We start from the raw sequence: 7123 nt of genomic DNA on the forward strand, positions 1-7123 counted from the left end.
GGAAGTGGGGAAAGTGGCCAGGGGGAACCGCCCTTCCACGGAGGTGGAAGGGACAGTAGCCAACCCGGGAAGAACCAGCAGCAAACCCGGGGAGGGCCGAGCAGACAAAAGAACAGCGCAGGGTCCTGTGTCGTTCCTCCACGAAGAGGGGGAGCGACAGATGGTATGCTCTTCATGTACATAATATCACATTTAACCTCAAAATCCCAAATCAAACCATTTCAGCTTGTTAAAAGAGTTCAAGGGAATAACTTGAAAGTTTTGGATTACTTTGAATCAAGAACCAATTAAATATCAGAAAGATACATAATTTATTAAACTTTGTCTCCGAGCCTCAGCTTTCTCCTTGGACAACTGTACAGCGGGGCAAAAACTGTGCGTCAACTTGGAGCCAGAGTTTCTGTTTTGAGCCATCTAATTTGGACACTTATTATTCTAATGTAAGCGTTTTTGCTTTTATTTTGGCAATCTGCATGCAATCTTCATTAGCACTTGGCACACAGAAGAATATGTTGATGAAGCCCAAGACATGAAGAAATCCGTTCACCATGGCCTGCCCGAGGACTCTGGCCGCATCCAAGGAAGACGCTGTCTGCGTAATGCTCAGTGCTTCTGAGAACTCATCTTTGCTGGCATATATACTCTGGTTCATTTAATCATTTTGGTGTCTTGAAATGTCAAAATATTGGCACTAGCAGCTTCGTCATCTATAGTACACTCAGAATATTAATTTCTGAAGCTTGTTCTGATGTATAACGGAACATAACTGATTTTAGGCATCTGCTAGGATTCCCCTCCAACCTTGCTGATCAAGCTCTGAGCTACTGTTCATACCATGGCTCTAGCAGCCCTCACAGCCTCCTCAATCTCCCTTGCCCTCACGAAATACGCCCACTGTATGTGGCCATGCAGTTACACCTGCAAACTACATTGGTTTATAATTATTTTCGATTGCATTCCTCTCCCCTGTTGACTCTCAATGCCATATCTGTAGGAACTGTGTCCCCGTATCTGCATTCTGGTTACATCCAATTGAAAGGCACTACCTGGTGGAATGGTTTAACTGTATAGTTACATTGACCTGAGTTAAATGCCATGACTTTTCTCTGGTGACGAGGGCCAGTTATTTAAGTTCTTTGAATTTTTAAAAATAATCATCATAATACCTTCTATGCAGGATGGAAAGAATAAAATAGTTCTATTCATCAGTTCAACAAATATATAGAGAGGTCCTTTTACCTACCTGTAATTACAAGCATAACTGTCCTTTCTGCTAAGACTATAAAGGTCCATAAGACATGACTTCACTCTGAGAATGTTATAACTTAGTGGAAGAGATAGATCCGGAAAGAGACAACCACAGTGTAATTCTCAATGGGTGGATAGAATTCATTAACACAGGGGTTATATGGGTTAAGGTGAAGGCAGTGGGATTTGAGGTAGAAGGAGAAGTGTGTACAGTGCACTCTGGGCCTGAGAGAGGGTAAAAAGTCCATGACAAAGAGGGGGGCAGCCTAGGGCCATGACTGGTGGGACTATACGGAAGATCTAAGTATCACGAGGAGCCTTGTAAGACTGTGAAGAGTAGAGGATCAGATGTCATTGTGGGACGGTCTCTTCCCTTTGCAGTGTGGGCAGTGGGTTGGGAGAGCCAAGGGAATCAGATCAGTGAAGAGGCTGTAGCCAAGAGTAACCACGGTGTAAGCAGCAGGAGCTGGGGAGGGAACAGGACCAAGAGAACCATCAAGAGGGACTGAGAAGCCAGACAAGGCAGGAGGGGTCAGACTGGACATGGGCAAACAGGTGGTGAGGGCGGCCGGACAGATTGCAGGGGAAATGCACAGAATTTCACCTTGGGCTGATGGTGCCCCCTGGCTGAGCCAGGGAATGGAAGAGAAGCACCTAGGGTATTGGGGGGGGGGGTGCTAGGGTTTGAATGTCCTCTCCCAAACTCATGTTGAAATGTAACTGCCACTATAATGTTACTAAGAAGTGAGATGGAAAATGAGGGTCCTGTCCTCAGGAATGCATTATTGCTGTTATCATGGGAGTGGGTTAGATCCTGAGAGAGCGTGGCCATTCTCTCCCCCCCCTTCCTCCCTCATTTGCACGTGCACATGTGTGCGCTCTCACCATGTGACACCTTCCACCAGTATGAAGGTCCCCATCTTGGGCTTCCAGCCCCCAGAACCATGAGGCTGTGGCTTTCTGTTATAGCCGTGGGGAGCAGGAAGTGAGTCCGGTTTGGAGGTGGTGGGCGTGGAGGCACCCATGTGGAGTACAGGGCATTAGCACTTCAGCATGTTGAGCTCCTGTCTGCTGTTTTGACCTTGCTGGGTCTTTTTGGTCTTGAATAGGAGCATTTCATCAGGATGATATCAACAATGATGGATTTTGCGGCAAAGATTTATTCTAGCGTGAACTCCATTGAGCCAATTTAATTTCTTGATTCATTTTCTTTATGGCACATTTACATTTTTTCCAATTGTTTCCAGCATTTTACCAGCATTATTTCCATCAGGAGAAAACCTTTCTCATATACATTTTAAGATGAAGACTTGATTTATCAACTACTTGTTTTTCCCTTTGTTATTTTATGGGTTATAGCTTTTTCCATGGTGAGTTTCCTTTGAGTAACGCTATACTTACCATGTCAAGTCTACTATGTTGGGGAGGGTGGTGCTATGGTGTAGTGGGTAAAGCCGCTGCCTGTGGTGCTGGCATCCCCTATGAGTTCTGGTTTGAGACCTGGATACTCCACTTCCGATCCAGCTCCCTGCAAATGGGCCTGGGAAAGCAGTAGGAGATGGCCAAAGTCCTTGGGCCCCTGAATCCATGTGGGAGACCTGGAAGAAGCCCCTAGCTCCTGTCTTCAGCCTAGCCCAGCGGGCTGTTCTGGCCATCTAGGGAGTGAACCAGCAGATGGAAGATCTCTCTGTCTCTCCCCCCCTTTCTCTATAATTCTACCTCTCAAACAAATAAATACATCTTCAAAAAAAACAAAAGACCTCCCAGTCCCTTTCAGCACATGAGATCTGGAGAGCATCCTGCCTGTGGCCTGAATCCCTGTATCCTGCGGTTCCTCAGCCGCCATGTACCCAACAAGGTATCACCATCCTCCATCTGTCCCAGCAAATTCAGCCCCTGCTATGGTTTCCCAGTGAATCCTCCAGTTTCTCACTGGTGCCTGCACAGTGCTTTTTTTTGAACTGCCATGACTTTCTTAGTAATCAATGAAGTCCCTAGTCAAGAGGATCTTATCTCCTGCCCTTAATCTCTTGGCACTGTCACCTGCTCAACCCTCGGATACTACTGCTTGGAGAAAGTCTCTCACTGTCCAGCTGTGAGGTGGGGCTTTCCCCACCTGTTGAATGCCAACACCCACAGGTCCCATCAAACCAAACCAGACTCTGCTGTGACCGTGCTCCTCCTGTCTGTCCTGAGATGGCACACATTACAGCAAAGCTGGGGTGCCTCTCAGAGAGGGGGCTTGTGGTCGACACACATAGCCCTGGTCTCGAGCCCTCGAGGGCTCACCTGACATCCACCACGCTCTCCAGCATGTCCTGGAGACAGGCTCCCTGGGAGACAAGGAAGGCTAAAACATGAGGAGACAGAGCCCCAGCCCTCAGGGACACCCAGGCCAGCAGGTGAGTGAGTTGTTGCCGCAACACTGTGTGAAAGGTGGGCAAAGTGAAGAACCAGAGAATTCAGGTAAACAGAGGCAGGCAGATGGTCTCGGTTTTTTTTTTCCGTAGAATCAGTAGCAATCTTGCCAGGTCAACTGAGCCTATGAAATGCCCTCTTCTTATCCTCATGTCATTGCACCATCTGCCAGTACACACAACTCCAAAGGTTAACTTTGTTTTATGAGGCTGGGCAGGTTGCAAGCCTGCGGTTTACCTTAAAGAAAACTTGTCTGCTTATGTCACTGCCAAGATCAGCCTCCAGATCTCCAGGACATTGAAGACAGGGCACTGTGTCCCAATCCCTTTATATTTTTAGCTAGCATTCCTTTCCACCCTGTTTTTTTTTTTGCCTGCAGGACAAAGTGCAGGAGAGTTGCATTGGCTACTCTTGAGTCCAGGGTGTTTGCTTGACCTCTGTGGGACTGAATTCTGGGCATATGACTAAAATAAAGGGAGGCTGAGCAGTCGCAGTCTGCGGTTTTCCCGACATGTTCTCCAAGCCCCTGTGCTTGCTCACTGGGCTGTTTCTTGATTCCTCTGATGTCTGTTGTCTATGAGTTCCACAGTGGCGCCCTGAGGGCATAGGCACCATGGTGGAGAGAGGTGGGCAGGGGTCTGGGAGAGGCGGGGGCAAGCCAGAGACACGTCTGTCTCGGTTCCCTTGCATTGAGGCTCTGTGTCCCTTTGAGCAGGAGGTTGTGAAAGAACAGAGTTACTGGGCCTGAATCTCACCCCGCAGACTGAAGTGTGCAATGGATCCTAACACGCAAATGATCCACAAATATCAACCAGGTTGACTTGGAACCGTGTGCTTCTGGATAAAGAAAAGGGCGAGAATCTTGCACTCCTGCTCTGTGCTCTCTGTCTCCTTCTGCGGCCCATGGTTCTGCCATCTTGTCCGGTGCCAAAGAGTGGGCGGGGCATTCCTAGTCGTGGTTCGAAGTCTCCAGCCCCGCCCCGGCAGGTCCCTGTGGGCACAGCCCTTTCCTATGCCCGTTTTCCCTCTGCCTTTGTTTCTCTCCCGGCTTGTTGCCTGATACACAGACTGTAGCCTCTGTGTGGAGGGTATGAGTGGGCTCCTCTCTTGAGGAAAGCTGGACACACCAGGTGGCCTTGCTCCTCTGCCTCTCCCTTCCCAAGGGCAGGACGGGGAGGAGCAGTACAGGTTACACAGACAGGTGGTTATGTTCCACTTCCCACATCCTCTCCTGAGGCAGTGAGCACACAGGTGCCCGCGTGCTGCGTGCTCGAATGGGGGACAGGGAGCCGGGCAAGGAGGGACCCTGGTCAGTGTCTGCAGGTGGACTCCTGTCACGTGAGCGTGAGCAAGTAAAGAGGGTCACCCCGAAATGACTAGAACTATCAGGACAAATATTTCCAAGATGTTTTAAAAAGATCTAGAACCTTTCTAAGTTATTTTAAAAACCAGCGCTGGCTAATGAAAAGGTTCCTCACACGCTTGAGGCAGAAGGCTCTGAAGCCTGGAGGAGGCACGGGTTGGGGGTGCAGGGGTGCTCTGGGCAGCTGCTCACGCCCTGGTCTCTCGGCACTCGCTCCAAGTTACTCTTCTTGCACACATGGCCTCCCTGTTCTCTCCTCCGTTCTCTGTCCTTCCCCTGTCATTGTCCTTCACTCCTGCCCTTGCTCATCTTTGGAAAGCTGTTCAGAGGTGGCGTAGGCAGGCGTAGGCCACCCTACTGTGGGGGCTTAGTCAGAGGCCCATGCACCACGGGCATGCCTGCGTTTGACTTCTCCCTGCGCATTTGCTGGGGTAAAAATGCCACCTTTTAGTTGCTGCATGAGATGATTCCATTGCTTTTTCAAATTCAATTTCATGGGGCTGGCATTGTGGTGCAGCTGGTTAAGCCTCTGCCTGTGACGCTGATCTGAGTCCTGGCTGTTTCTCTTCCAATCCAGCTGTCTCCTAATGTGCCCCGGGGGAAAGCACTGGATGGTGGCCCAAGTGCCTGGGCCCCTGCCACCACGTGGGAAACCCGGATGGAGTTCCTGGCTCCTGGTTTCAGCTGCAGTCATGTGTGGAGTGAACCACCAGCTAGAAGTTCTTTTTTTCTCTCTGTCTCTCCCCCTCTCTCCCTGCCACTCTGTCTTTCAAATAACTAGATACAATCTTTAAAACATTTAATTTTACTTTTGACTCTGATAACATTGTGATTCTTTTTTTTAAGATTTATTTATTTATTAGATAAGCAGAGTTACAGAGAGGCAGACACACACACACACACACAGAGAGAGAGAGAGAGAAAGAGAGAGAGGTGTCTTCCATCTGCTGGTTCACTCCTCAGATGGCCGCAACGGCTGGAGCTGTGCCAATCTGAAGCCAGCTTCTTCCAGATCTCCCACGTGGGTACAGGGACCCAAGGACTTGGGCCATCTTCCACTGCTTTCCCAGGCCATAGCAGAGAGCTGGGTCAGATGTGGAGCAGCCAGAACTCAAACCAGCGCCCATATGGGATGCCAGAACTGCAGATGGCAGCCTTCCCTGCTGTGTCACAGTGCTGATCCCAGCGTTGTGTGATTCTAAAGTCAAAATTATATAATTATGCCCAGGATCTTCTTGCTTTCTGCCTTGTGCCCTGAATTCTGCCCATCTCAGCTGTCTGTACATAACTAATTTGATTCCACTTTATTCTTCCAGTGTTCTTGGAAAACAAAAACTGTATGAGTATATAGTTATGTGTGCATTATATACATATGGGTCTATGTGTAAGGGTTCTTCCAGTATTTCTTTTTTGCAAATATGTGCATAAAAAGGTTGCATACTGATCACCTTGATTTGCACCTGCTTTTCACATTAACATTTTATTGTAGAGAGCACTCTTTATTGGTGTTTTGTCATTTTCTCGTTCTTCCCCTAGGCTGAGTAGAAAGGACCGTGGGAACCTATCATAGTTTATGAGTCCAGTCAGTGGTATTTGGACCTACTGTTACACATAATGACACAAGGAACAATCTTCCGCATTTGTCAATGATGCAAGATCCCCAGCACCATGAGGAGAGCATTTTTGTTATTATAAGATAAGCATCGCTTAACCCAAAGTGCTTAGAATCAGAGGTGTTTCAGATTTCAGATGTTCAGATTTTGGAATATTTACATCTATATAATGGGTTATCGTCAGGATGGGACCTGTGTCTAATAATTAAATTAATTTATGTTTCACATGCACATTATACTAAAGCCTGATGATAATATTACACAATATTTTTAGCAGACCTGAGTTTTGACTGCAAACCATTGCAAGAAATCTAGCATGAAATTTTTGGTCCATGGCATTGTGTTGGTGCTCAAAATGTTTTGGGTTTTGTAGATTTTTAATTTCAGATTTTTAGATTAGAATGCTGAACCTGTTAATAGGTGTATTAGACTTGAGGAACATTGATTGAAAACGGCCATATGGATACTGTTTAAAAGAATC

Source organism: Oryctolagus cuniculus, chromosome 2, assembly GCF_964237555.1.
Source record: "Oryctolagus cuniculus chromosome 2, mOryCun1.1, whole genome shotgun sequence".
Classification (NCBI taxonomy): Eukaryota; Metazoa; Chordata; class Mammalia; order Lagomorpha; family Leporidae; genus Oryctolagus; species Oryctolagus cuniculus.